General features: G+C 38.6%; 1 protein-coding gene across 1 annotated transcript in view; it reads left to right on the plus strand.

Annotated features, from left to right (window-relative positions):
• The first annotated feature begins 5081 nt into the window (after positions 1–5081).
• The window catches only part of LOC124146284 (regulator of chromosome condensation-like), a 58612-nt gene continuing 48620 nt past the window's right edge, over positions 5082–15073 (plus strand). The window contains exon 1 of the mRNA XM_048400091.1: positions 5082–5155. The gene's annotated coding sequence lies outside the window, so the exon portion shown is untranslated. The remainder of the gene's footprint in view (positions 5156–15073) is intronic.

Here is a 15073-nt window from a genome sequence, read left to right on the forward strand (position 1 = left end):
TAGTTTGACCATAGCCCTGGAAAAGTGTATTTAGATGCATGTATAAAACTATCTGGTCATGCTAACACTGACGTTGACTGAAGTATTATCTTTATTCAAACCTATAAAGGTCAGAATGAATGGGTGCATTGTAAGAAAGAAATATGAACATTAGTGACTTGTAACCATAGAGTTTTAGATATTTGTTGTCATTAAACAATATATCACGTGACTAACCACGGGTCCGGGTAGTCCTGTGGGTACCCGTCCCAGTCCTAGTAAAGAGTGTAAGTCGAGTCAGATAGTTATTGTGAAAAACCTCAGTCTCAACACACTGAAACACCAACTACAGTTTTACCAATAGGACATATAGAGAATCTCATCCGAGTGTCTTTTGATATCAAATATATCAACACAATGGCAAGCCTCAGAATTTTTTCACTTTTATAATCGAGTGTTGATATATTTGATATCAAAAGACACAAGGGTGAGATTTTATTTATCATCCAACATCATTCTTCCGACTTTTTCAATTTGTAGACAGTAATTAGCAGTGTCTTCAGTGTAAAAAGTACTGCAAACAGCTTCAGTAGCAGAGCCATTAGTGATGTCATTTGATTGTGACGTCATGGTAACCAGTGACGTCACAATGGTCTGCAAAGCATATATCCAAGCGATATCTCCTGTGGGAGCCAGTTTTGGATGATAAAACTAAAGACTATAATAATGGGTCTACCAGCACTATGGGAGATTTGAAATATCTGTTGTCAGATTATAGTTTAGACAAGTAAGTGATTGAAGGGAACCTGGCTTAGATTAGGTCAGACTTGGTTGATAGTGAGTCATTGTACCTCGATGGTGAAGAATATTACTATGATTACTCGATTGTCAACCACTTGACTTGATCATTTACCATATTACTGACCGCATACACATATTTGGAATTTTCATGACTTTGGTGCAAACAACAAACAGAAAAAAAATAGTGAAAAATGGATAATAAAACAAGAACCCCATTTATAACTTCAATTTTTGTGTAAACCAAGCCAAACTTTCAGCAGACAATATCAGAATATGTTTCTGAATTTTGATTTTGGCTAGGGCACATTTCTGCATACAGTAACGTACTTGGGGTACATATCTGTAGCACCTGTGCCTAAGTTGGAGCATTTATCTGGCATCTTTCCAAGCCAGAGAGTTAACTGACTGTAAAAGTCCAGTTTCCACCCTTGCCGAACTAGGCTGGAATTCCTGGGCTAAATCGTAGCACCACCAGTGGTTATTTTGAGTTATGTCTCTTCTATGCCTATGGACCAACCAGATTCCACCTCTTGTATCACTTGCATTTGCTTTAAACAAAATGGTGGCAGCCAGTCAAGACGCTCTGATTGATAATCAAGATCTATACTGTGATAAAACGAGGGTTACATTGCGAAGTGCATGAAATCATGTGAGCACCTTGATTAACAACATGAAAAGATTTAGAAAATATCTGTTGACGGGTTGGCGGTGCAAATGCTTTGCAAATCCTGCAATCGACCGAATTCTGCATGGCAGTTTACGAACCGGATTTCAATTTCGTTGCACGATTTTGATTGGACTATGCAAAGACTTGCTAGTCCAGCCAAAATGTAACTCCATAATACCAGCCTTAACGGCAAGGGTGGAAGCTGGACTTCTATAGTCAGCTAACTCCCTTGCCTCGGGAAGATGTTATCTGGTTGACATGCCAAATACAAGCAAACTTTCCATTTCAACAAGCGTCGCCTGCACGAAGTAATATTTTTATACCCAAGGATTTTAGACCACAGGAATACTTAGCTGTACACAAACAGAAATTAAAAAATATGTATCTAGCCTAGATCTATGCATCCTCTTAAGGAAATGATAAAACCATTTTTGGGGTGTAGAGCGACCTATTCCCGTGGCTGGACACACTCTTCTTTCGGCTTCTCAAACAATAATATTTTGGGGGCCCCATTCTTGGCGTGTATTCGTTTTCTTGGGAAATGCCGGTAAATGGATTGGAAATGGCAAGGAGACTAAAAATGACTCTTCTACATATACAAGACCAGCATACATGTGCTGTGACCTGGACACCTAAAACCAAACGAAAACTCGATCGTAGTTCATACCTGTTTCTTGATAAATAGAAAGAACTTTAGTCGGTCTCCGAAAGTCCCGTACGTACAACGTTTAGATTCTTCTCGACCGGAGTCCTGCCTATCGAAGCTCTTGTTAATACTAAGGACAAGTCGACCACTTGCTACCACAATAAAACCAGTTTTGCTCCATGCACTGTAAGATGCGTCGCGCGCTGGATTGAGCTTCTCTTGTGTTCCGGTTTACCCTAGTCCGTGATCAAGCATCGCTACAAGCTCCACAACAATGCGTGGAACCAGCTTATGGAGCACCAACTATGTATTGCTGTTGGGAGCTTTAACATAAACTGGTTCCAATGTCGGTTCGCGCGGCAGGCTTACGGTGTGTTTTTCGTTCAGGTAGACAGAGACCCAGTAACAGCTGGAAAATGCTGCTTGCACGGATGTTCAGTGTAAACTGCGTGCGCAATAACATCACATGAACTGTCAAAGTCCAAGGATGACATTAATTCAGTTATTTTGCATCCACGACAGAATATTACAAATTGCTGATTATGTTATTACAGTCCATGATACGGTTGAGAAGTAAGAACAAATATGATCAGAGCGCTGCATGTTTTCAGAAGAGATTCTCCGCTTTCAACTCACACTGTAATATACATAAAGACGCGTAGATCCTTTATCACCCCAGATAAAGTGATGTATGAGGTTAAATAAAAATAGACATATAAAGGAATCCTGAAGTCTCTTAGTTCCAGGAGCTGAAGGGGTTTGAGTGTATTCTGCTAGAGCTGAAGGGGTTTGAGTATATTCTGCTAGAGCTGAAGGGGTTTGAGTATATTCTGCTGGAGCTGAGAAGGGGATGAGTATATGCTGCTAGAGCTGAGAAGGGGATGAGTATATGCTGCTAGAGCTGAGAAGGGGATGAGTATATGCTGCTAGACCTGAGAAGGGGATGAGTATATTCTGCTAGAGCTGAAGGGGTTTGAGTATATTCTGCTAGAGCTGAAGGGGTTTGAGTATATGCTGCTAGAGCTGAGAAGGGGATGAGTATATTCTGCTGGAGCTGAGAAGGGGATGAGTATATGCTGCTAGAGCTGAGAAGGGGATGAGTATTTGCTGCTAGAGCTGAGAAGGGGATGAGTATATGCTGCTAGACCTGAGAAGGGGATGAGTATATTCTGCTAGAGCTGAGAAGGGGATGAGTGTAGGCTGCTGGAGTTGAGAAGGGTGAATGTTTTATTAAGTAAGTACTCTGAATGAGAGATTTTTGTACACAGAACCTGTGTGTTTAGCTTCACTTAACAAAGGAATGGATCTCAGCTCACCCAAAACTTGGTATATCAATCAGTATTCATCATCTCCCATGGAATAAATACCCTGAATCTCCAGGAAGCGTCTGTTGTATAGTAATTACCTTCGGTTGTAGTTGGAGAATGGGTTGATGGGAACGGGTCCTTATATAGACGCACTCCATACAGAGGAAACACATTCAAAATGAGAGGAGATCGTAAGAGAAGGAGTTCCCAGTTCAAGGCCGGCCATACTCCCTGGAACAAAGGCCTCACTCTGGTGGAAGGCACGACATGTGCGTCTCCACCAGATGTACCAAGCGTATCCTCAAGGAAGAGAAGGAGTTCCCAGTTCAAGGCCAGCCATACTCCCTGGAACAAAGGCCTCACTCTGGTGGAAGTCACGACATGTGCGTCTCCACCAGATGTACCAAGCGTATCCTCAAGGAAGAGAAGGAGTTCCCAGTTCAAGGCCGGCCATACTCCCTGGAACAAAGGCCTCACTCTGGTGGAAGTCACGACATGTGCGTCTCCAACAGATGTACCTAGCGTATCCTCAAGGACGAGACTCAGTGTTGAGGAAGGGAAGGTAAGTGTTGTCAATCTTGACTCTTTACGAAGGCAAACCACTGCACGTAGATCCGTAATACTATTATAACTAAATGTATCAATATTCTTTATTCATGTTATGTAGGTCATCGGCCCTTGTTACAACATTACAGCATTTGGAGCTAATTGTCTGCGTCATCTTAGTCTGTTTGCATTAAAAACATAATGTATCAATACGAAAATATTATGTTTCTTTATTGTTTAACGCCACACTCGGCAATATGCCATCTAAATGACGGCGGTCTGTAAATAATCGAGTCTGACAGTAGTCAGTATGTATACTTAGACATTCTTAAAGGCAAAGCAAATTCATCCTCATGTTTTATGAAAAGAGAATATAGTAGTAATCATGTTAATATGAAGTACATATACTACTCAAAAGAGCTGTTGACCATGCAATTCTGCCATACAGTTAATCAGTCACGGTTGGTTTGTTGTTTTAAGCTGCACTCAGCAATGTTCCAGCTATATGACGGCGATCTGTAAATAATCGGGTCTGGACCAGACAATGCAGTGATTGATATCATGAGCATCGATCCACGCAAATGGAATCAATGACATGCATCAACCAAGTCAGCGAGCCTGACCACCCTATGCGTTAGTCGCCTTTTACGGCAAGCATAAACGCGTTTTACGGCACGCATGGATTGCTGAAGTCCTATTCTTCCCCAGATCTTCTCGGGTGAGGGAAAAAATGAAGTAACAAATATGTTCTCAAACTTGTTTCACCGGAATGAATCAGTGGGGAATATAACAATAAAACGTATACTGGACATTGTGAAATATTTCTGACGATATACATGTCCCGATCATGTCGAATGTTTTTTTTTTTTAAAATGTAGCCAGTATGTTAAATCTCAAGTCTTATGAAGGCCTTATGGCACTTGAAGTCAAACTGAGTTTGGTAGTATAATTTCTCTTATTTTAAATCGATGGCTAAGAGAAAATGAATGTGATCAGATTGATTTGATTGGGCTTCTGTCTAACTAAACACGCGTACGGTTAAACTGATTTTACATTTGGAACGCGCCGCAAGCTTAGCGTTTGCGTGGTCGTTCAGGTAGACAGAAGCCCAGTCATTTGGAAATGGACAAACCCAAATCCCGTATAACAAGGACTAGGGTAACAGGAAGTCGTAAGTGGCGCCATTCCTAAAAACGTGTATCAAGGGAGGTCGAGTCAGTATACGTCCCTTTCCCAGACCAGGCCACAGCGCTACGTTTATCGAGTGGTATACATCTTGCAAGGGACGCGACTCTTCCCATTAATTACTTGCGCTCAGTGCTACTGTCATGGCGGATCTGTTTACGCATTTGTTTACTGTCGAAGGTCGGCTTGTTGTTATATTAACGTACAGATCGCTAACTATAACTGCCAGGAAGTCTCTTAGGTGGGTTATGGTCGGTTTTATTGTGGTTGTGTCAACAGTGCGAATGCTAAATTTGTTTGCCACCAAGTATGATTAAAATCGATATGGCTCAAGACATATCTTTTAGTATCTTATGTTATCCACGCGTGCCTCTTAGATCCTTTGGGTTAGTTGTGTCAGATTTGTTTGTTTGTTGTTGTTTAACGAAGCACTCACCAATATTTCAACTCAACTAAATGACGGCGGTCTGTAAATAATCGAGTTTGCTCATGTATTGTCATTTTAGCCATTAATAATAAGCGGCACTGCTTTTCAACCAAACCTTGTGAAATCATTTTATACCACCCGTTATTATTTTTTGTGTATCATGCACAATGTTAGACAAAAGGATGTGTTGAAAGTCTCTATGTTCTAACACTCATATGTTGAGTTTGTGTTCTGTTTCCAAAATAGAAAACACTACCATTTAACACTGCAAATTAGGGCTGGGACGGGTGACTCGGGTACTCGAGTCTTGTGGGCCCTGAATAGGACCCGGGTACCCACAGGACTACCCAGACCCGTGGTTAGTCACGTTATATTTTGTTTAAAGACAAAAACATACTATAGCTCAATGGTTACACTACAAGTCGCTAATGTTAAGATTATTTTCTGACGATGCACTCATTCCTTTTGACTTGTAAATGTTTGAGTAAAAATAAAGCTTCAGTCAACTTCAGTGTATGCATGATCTGATTGTTTGATACATGTATCTGAATAGCTTTAGCCAGGGCTGCGGTAAAACAATTACCAATCTGACATTTTGTTCCCTACTCTTGAGACTTACAGTGGGTACCCGGGTAATAGGGGATCGGGTAACCGGGTAGTAAATTTGAACTCGTCCCAGCCCTACTGTAAATATATCACAAAATAAATGCTTCAATAACTGCAAACTGTGAAAAGTTTTATTGTGGTATGGTACTTAGTTTTAAGTCTTAATTTCATTCCATCTGTGCTTTAAACTTAAATTTACAAATAAAGCGTGTGTGACAGTGTTAATGCACTTTTACACTTCCCAATACAAGGAATAAAATCTGGTATTCAAGTTTCAGTGAATGTTACTTTTGTTAGAAATACAGTCAAAATCAATTGGGTTTCTGTCACTTGCAGAACTACAACAATGGATCATCTCAAGCATGACAAGTACATCCTTAATATCAGAACTCAGCTATTTATCATATCTAGCTTGTGACAATTTTAACATGATATTCTCGTTTCACATTTGTCAACTGAATAATGTGTTATAGTTCACAAGAAAATTAAGTTAGCCAGTCAGGCAACCTTAATGTTATTTCCATGAGCCCTGCTTGAAATTAATGGTTTCTTAACCATAAAAGGTCGGGGATTTAATCTTTCCGAGGACATTTTCTAGTGTGACTTATAACTTGAAAACTACAGCATAGATTCTTCTCAAACTTTGTGTATTAATAGGACAGGTGCTGTGTGAGGTTTGATTTCAATTTTTGGATTTTCTGAAAAAATACAGCTGTTTTTCATTGGGTTACTTATATTTTTTCTACTTAAACATTTTAAGCACTGCATGCATTCTTTTGAAATTTAGGGAACAGTTTCCATACTAAAATAGAGGAGGTGCAGTGCACAGTTTGATAAGTGGAATTTCTCAGAAAATATACCGGTATCTTGTTTCATGTTTTCAACTTAGAAATATTTTTATACCCCTGACCTAAAAGCTTCAAAAGGGCAGCGCATCATATTTAGGACATAAACATACTGTGTTTTCAATGTAGAGCTAGGTTACCTGTAGATTTAACCATGCTAAATTGAATTTGGAACCAAAAGCGCAGCATGAGGTTTCAAATATTAAATCTCCATTCTACCACGACTAAATAAAATGCAAACTCTTTTGTAATACAAAAATATATTGAGTGAAGTGGCATGGGTTGAGTCCAGTATTTTGAGTGGGTTGTTGATCTGAATTTACGGAATCCCTGACAACAGCCTGTAAACACAATATGGTGCTCTATATGTCCAGCAGTTCCTTTACACTGTAATACTTCACACAAACTTATCATACCTTATCATATTGCTTGTCTATTGAATGTAGGAAGTAATCGTCGCTACCTCCACAACTGTTGTAATATATTTATTATTTTTACTATGTATGACTCCTACTGGTCACTCTACACATTAATATATCAAAGAAACATCCCTGTGTGTTTTCCAATATCAATTAAACAGGAGACGAACACTGGTCGCGGAAAGGGACAACTACAGACTTTTCATATTGCTTGTATGTAGCACGTGGGTAAAAAATCGTCGCTACCTCCACAACTGTTGTAATATATTTATTAATTTTACTATTTATGACTCCTACTGGTCACTCTACACATTAATATATCAAAGAAACATCCCTGTGTGTTTTCCAATATCAATTAAACCGGAGACGAACAGTGGTCGCGGAAATGGACAACTACAGACTTTTCATATTGCTTGTATGTAGCGCGTGGGTAAAAAATCGTCGCTACCTCCACAACTGTTGAAATATAATGATTATTTTTACTATTTATGACTCCTACTGGTCAGTATACACATTATTATAAAAAAGAACCATCGCTGTGTGTTTTCCAATATCAATTAAACAGGAGACGAACACTGGTCGCGGAAAGGGACAACTACAGACTTTTCATATTGATTGGATATGGCGCGTGGGTAAATAGTGGTCACTACGTCCACAGCTGTTGTAATATATTTATTATTTTTACTATGTATGACTCCTACTGGACCGTCTACACATTATTATATAAAAGAAACATCCCTGTGTGTTTTCCAATATCAATTAAACGGGAGACGAACATTGGTCGCGGAAAGGGACAACTGCAGACTTTTCACATTGCTTGTCTATTCAGTGTAGGAAATAATCGTCGCTACCTCCACAACTGTTGTAATATTTTTATTATTTTTACTATGTATGACTCCTACTGGACCGTCTGCACATTATTATGTAAAAGAAACATCCCTGTGTGTTTTCCAATATCAATTAAACAGGAGACGAACACTGGTCGCGGAAAGGGACAACTACATACTTTTCACATTGCTTGTCTATTCAGTGTAGGAAGTAATCGTCACTACCTCCAGAACTGTTGTAATATATTTATTATTTTTACTATGTATGACTCCTACTGGTCACTCTACACATTATTATATCAAAGAAACATCCATGTGTGTTTTCCAATATCAATTAAACGGGAGACGAACAGTGGTCGCGGAAAGGGACAACTACAGACTTTTCATATTGCTTGCTTATAGCATGTGGGTAAATAGTGGTCACTACCTCTACAACTGTTGAAACATAATGATATGACTCCTACTGGTCACTCTACACATTATTATACAAAAGAAAGATCCCTGTGTGTTTTCCAATATCAATTAAACAGGAGACGAACACTGGTCGCGGAAAGGGACAACTACAGACTTTTCATATTGATTGGATATGGCGCGTGGGTAAATAGTGGTCACTACGTCCACAGCTGTTGTAATATATTTATTATTTTTACTATGTATGACTCCTACTGGACCGTCTACACATTATTGTACAAACGAAACATCCCTGTGTGTTTTCCAATATCAATTAAACAGGAGACGAACACTGGTCGCGGAAAGGGACAACTACAGACTTTTCACATTGCTTGTCTTTTCAGTGTAGGAAATAATCGTCGCTACCTCCACAACTGTTGTAATATTTTTATTATTTTTACTATGTATGACTCCTACTGGACCGTCTACACATTATTATGTAAAAGAAACATCCCTGTGTGTTTTCCAATATCAATTAAACGGGAGACGAACACTGGTCGCGGAAAGGGACAACTACAGACTTTTCACATTGCTTGTCTATTCAGTGTAGGAAGTAATCGTCACTACCTCCAGAACTGTTGTAATATATTTATTATTTTTACTATGTATGACTCCTACTGGTCACTCTACACATTATTATATCAAAGAAACATCCCTGTGTGTTTTCCAATATCAATTAAACGGGAGACGAACACTGGTCGCGGAAAGGGACAACTACAGACTTTTCATATTGCTTGCTTATAGCATGTGGGTAAATAGTGGTCACTACCTCCACAACTGTTGAAACATAATGATATGACTCCTACTGGACCGTCTACACATTATTATATAAAAGAAAGATCGCTGTGTGTTTTCCAATATCAATTAAACAGGAGACGAACACTGGTCGCGGAAAGGGACAACTACAGACTTTTCATATTGATTGGATATGGCGCGTGGGTAAATAGTGGTCACTACGTCCACAGCTGTTGTAATATATTTATTATTTTTACTATGTATGACTCCTACTGGACCGTCTACACATTATTATGTAAAAGAAACATCCCTGTGTGTTTTCCAATATCAATTAAACAGGAGACGAACACTGGTCGCGGAAAGGGATAACTACAGACTTTTCATATTGATTGTCTGTTGAGTGTAGGAAGTAATCGTCGCTACCTCCAGAACTGTTGTAATATATTTATTATTTTTACTATGTATGACTCCTACTGGTCACTCTACACATTATTATATCAAAGAAACATCCATGTGTGTTTTCCAATATCAATTAAACGGGAGACGAACAGTGGTCGCGGAAAGGGACAACTACAGACTTTTCATATTGCTTGCTTATAGCATGTGGGTAAATAGTGGTCACTACCTCTACAACTGTTGAAACATAATGATATGACTCCTACTGGTCACTCTACACATTATTATACAAAAGAAAGATCCCTGTGTGTTTTCCAATATCAATTAAACAGGAGACGAACACTGGTCGCGGAAAGGGACAACTACAGACTTTTCATATTGATTGGATATGGCGCGTGGGTAAATAGTGGTCACTACGTCCACAGCTGTTGTAATATATTTATTATTTTTACTATGTATGACTCCTACTGGACCGTCTACACATTATTGTACAAACGAAACATCCCTGTGTGTTTTCCAATATCAATTAAACAGGAGACGAACACTGGTCGCGGAAAGGGACAACTACAGACTTTTCACATTGCTTGTCTTTTCAGTGTAGGAAATAATCGTCGCTACCTCCACAACTGTTGTAATATTTTTATTATTTTTACTATGTATGACTCCTACTGGACCGTCTACACATTATTATGTAAAAGAAACATCCCTGTGTGTTTTCCAATATCAATTAAACAGGAGACGAACACTGGTCGCGGAAAGGGACAACTACAGACTTTTCACATTGCTTGTCTGTTCAGTGTAGGAAGTAATCGTCACTACCTCCAGAACTGTTGTAATATATTTATTATTTTTACTATGTATGACTCCTACTGGTCACTCTACACATTATTATATCAAAGAAACATCCCTGTGTGTTTTCCAATATCAATTAAACGGGAGACGAACACTGGTCGCGGAAAGGGACAACTACAGACTTTTCATATTGCTTGCTTATAGCATGTGGGTAAATAGTGGTCACTACCTCCACAACTGTTGAAACATAATGATATGACTCCTACTGGACCGTCTACACATTATTATATAAAAGAAAGATCGCTGTGTGTTTTCCAATATCAATTAAACAGGAGACGAACACTGGTCGCGGAAAGGGACAACTACAGACTTTTCATATTGATTGGATATGGCGCGTGGGTAAATAGTGGTCACTACGTCCACAGCTGTTGTAATATATTTATTATTTTTACTATGTATGACTCCTACTGGACCGTCTACACATTATTATGTAAAAGAAACATCCCTGTGTGTTTTCCAATATCAATTAAACAGGAGACGAACACTGGTCGCGGAAAGGGATAACTACAGACTTTTCATATTGATTGTCTGTTGAGTGTAGGAAGTAATCGTCGCTACCTCCAGAACTGTTGTAATATATTTATTATTTTTACTATGTATGACTCCTACTTGTCACTCTACACATTATTATATCAAAGAAACATCCCTGTGTGTTTTCCAATATCAATTAAACAGGAGACGAACACTGGTCACGGAAAGGGACAACTACAGACTTTTCATATTGCTTGTATGTAGCGCGTGGGTAAAAAATCGTCGCTACCTCCACAACTGTTGTAATATATTTATTAATTTTACTATGTATGACTCCTACTGGTCACTCTACACATTATTATATCAAAGAAACATCCCTGTGTGTTTTCCAATATCAATTAAACAGGAGACGAACACTGGTCGCGGAAAGGGACAACTACAGACTTTTCATATTGCTTGTATGTAGCGCGTGGGTAAAAAATCGTCACTACCTCCACAACTGTTGTAATATATTTATTAATTTTACTATGTATGACTCCTACTGGTCACTCTACACATTATTAGATCAAAGAAACATCCCTGCGTGTTTCCAATATCAATTAAACCGGAGACGAACACTGGTCGCGGAAAGGGACAACTACAGACTTTTCATATTGCTTGTATGTAGCGCGTGGGTAAAAAATCGTCGCTACCTCCACAACTATTGAAATATAATGATTATTTTTACTATTTATGACTCCTACTGGTCAGTATACACATTATTATATAAAAGAACCATCGCTGTGTGTTTTCCAATATCAATTAAACAGGAGACGAACAATGGTCGCGGAAATGGACAACTACAGACTTTTCATATTGATTGGATATGGCGCGTGGGTAAATAGTGGTCACTACGTCCACAACTGTTGTAATATATATATGTGTTATTTTTACTACGCATGACCCCTACTGGCCACTCTACCCATTATTATATAACAAAAACATCCCTGTGTGTTTTCCAATATCAATTAAACAGGAGACGAACACTGGTCGCGGAAAGGGACAACTACAGACTTTTCACATTGCTTGTCTTTTCAGTGTAGGAAATAATCGTCGCTACCTCCACAACTGTTGTAATATTTTTATTATTTTTACTATGTATGACTCCTACTGGACCGTCTACACATTATTATGTAAAAGAAACATCCCTGTGTGTTTTCCAATATCAATTAAACAGGAGACGAACACTGGTCGCGGAAAGGGACAACTACAGACTTTTCACATTGCTTGTCTATTCAGTGTAGGAAGTAATCGTCACTACCTCCAGAACTGTTGTAATATATTTATTATTTTTACTATGTATGACTCCTACTGGTCACTCTACACATTATTATATCAAAGAAACATCCCTGTGTGTTTTCCAATATCAATTAAACGGGAGACGAACACTGGTCGCGGAAAGGGACAACTACAGACTTTTCATATTGCTTGCTTATAGCATGTGGGTAAATAGTGGTCACTACCTCCACAACTGTTGAAACATAATGATATGACTCCTACTGGACCGTCTACACATTATTATATAAAAGAAAGATCGCTGTGTGTTTTCCAATATCAATTAAACAGGAGACGAACACTGGTCGCGGAAAGGGACAACTACAGACTTTTCATATTGATTGGATATGGCGCGTGGGTAAATAGTGGTCACTACGTCCACAGCTGTTGTAATATATATATAATTTTTACTATGTATGACTCCTACTGGACCGTCTACACATTATTATACAAACGAAACATCCCTGTGTGTTTTCCAATATCAATTAAACAGGAGACGAACACTGGTCGCGGAAAGGGACAACTACAGACTTTTCACATTGCTTGTCTTTTCAGTGTAGGAAATAATCGTCGCTACCTCCACAACTGTTGTAATATATTTATTATTTTTACTATGTATGACTCCTACTGGACCGTCTACACATTATTATATCAAAGAAACATCCCTGTGTGTTTTCCAATATCAATTAAACGGGAGACGAACACTGGTCGCGGAAAGGGACAACTACAGACTTTTCATATTGCTTGCTTATAGCGTGTGGTTAAATAGTGGTCACTACTTCCACAGCTGTTGTAATATAATGATTATTTTTACTATGTATGACTCCTACTGGTCAGTATACACATTATTATATAAAAGAACCATCGCTGTGTGTTTTCCAATTTCAATTAAACAGGAGACGAACACTGGTCGCGGAAAGGGACAACTACAGACTTTTCACATTGCTTGTCTATTCAGTGTAGGAAATAATCGTCGCTACCTCCACAACTTTTGTAATATTTTTATTATTTTTACTATGTATGACTCCTACTGGACCGTCTACACATTATTATGTAAAAGAAACATCCCTGTGTGTTTTCCAATATCAATTAAACAGGAGACGAACACTGGTCGCGGAAAGGGACAACCACAGACTTTTCACATTGCTTTTCTATTGAGTGTAGGAAGTAATCGTCGGTACCACCACAACTGTTGTAATATATTTATTATTTTTACTATGTATGACTCCTACTGGTCACTCTACAAATTATTATATCAAAGAAACATCCCTGTGTGTTTTCCAATATCAATTAAACAGGAGACGAACACTGGTCGCGGAAAGGGACAACTACAGACTTTTCATATTGATTGGATATAGCGCGTGGGTAAATGATGGTCACTACCCCCACAGCTGTTGTAATATATAGAATATTTTTGCTATGGATGACCCCTACTGGTTACTTTACACATTGTTATATCAAAGAAACATCCATGTGTGTTTTCTCTTATCAATTAAACAGGAGACGAACACTGGTCGCGGAAAGGGACAACTACAGACTTTTTATATTGCTCGCTTATAGCATGTGGGTAAATAGTGGTCACTACCTCCACAACTGTTGAAACATAATGATATGACTCCTACTGGACCGTCTACATATTATTATATAAAAGAAACATCCCTGTGTGTTTTCCATTATCAATTAAACAGGAGACGAACAGTGGTCGCGTAAAGGGACAACTACAGACTTTTCACATTGCTTGGATATAGCGTGTCAGTAAATAGTGGTCACTACGTCCACAGCTGTTGAAACATAATGATATGACTCCTACTGGACCGTCTACACATTATTATATAAAAGAAACATCCCTGTGTGTTTTCCAATATCAATTAAACAGGAGACGAACACTGGTCGCGGAAAGGGACATCTACAGACATTTCATATTCCTTGGCTATAGCGTGTCAGTAAATAGTGGTCACTACTTCCACAACTGTTGTAATATTTTTTCTTATTTTTACTATGTATGACTCCTACTGGACCGTCTACACATTATTATATAAAAGAAACATCCCTGTTTGTTTTCCAATATCAATTAAACAGGAGACGAACACTGGTCGCGGAAAGGGACAAGTACAGACTTTTCATATTGCTTGCTTATAGCGTGTGGTTAAATAGTGGTCACTACTTCCACAGCTGTTGTAATATAATGATTATTTTTACTATGTATGACTCCTACTGGTCAGTATACACATTATTATATAAAAGAACCATCGCTGTGTGTTTTCCAATTTCAATTAAACAGGAGACGAACACTGGTCGCGGAAAGGGACAACTACAGACTTTTCATATTGCTTGTCTATTCAGTGTAGGAAATAATCGTCGCTACCTCCACAACTGTTGTAATAGATTTATTATTTTTACTATGTATGACTCCTACTGGTCACTCTACACATTATTATTTAACAAAAACATCCCTGTGTGTTTTCCAATATCAATTAAACAGGAGACGAACACTGGTCGCGGAAAGGGACAACTACAGACGTTTCATATTGCTTGTATATAGCATGTGGGTAAATAATCGTCGCTACCTCTACATCTGTCGTAAGATCTTTTCTATTTTT

The sequence above is a fragment of the Haliotis rufescens genome, unplaced genomic scaffold, assembly GCF_023055435.1.
Source record: "Haliotis rufescens isolate VD_foot unplaced genomic scaffold, xgHalRufe1.0.p SCAF_2, whole genome shotgun sequence".
NCBI lineage: Eukaryota > Metazoa > Mollusca > Gastropoda > Lepetellida > Haliotidae > Haliotis > Haliotis rufescens.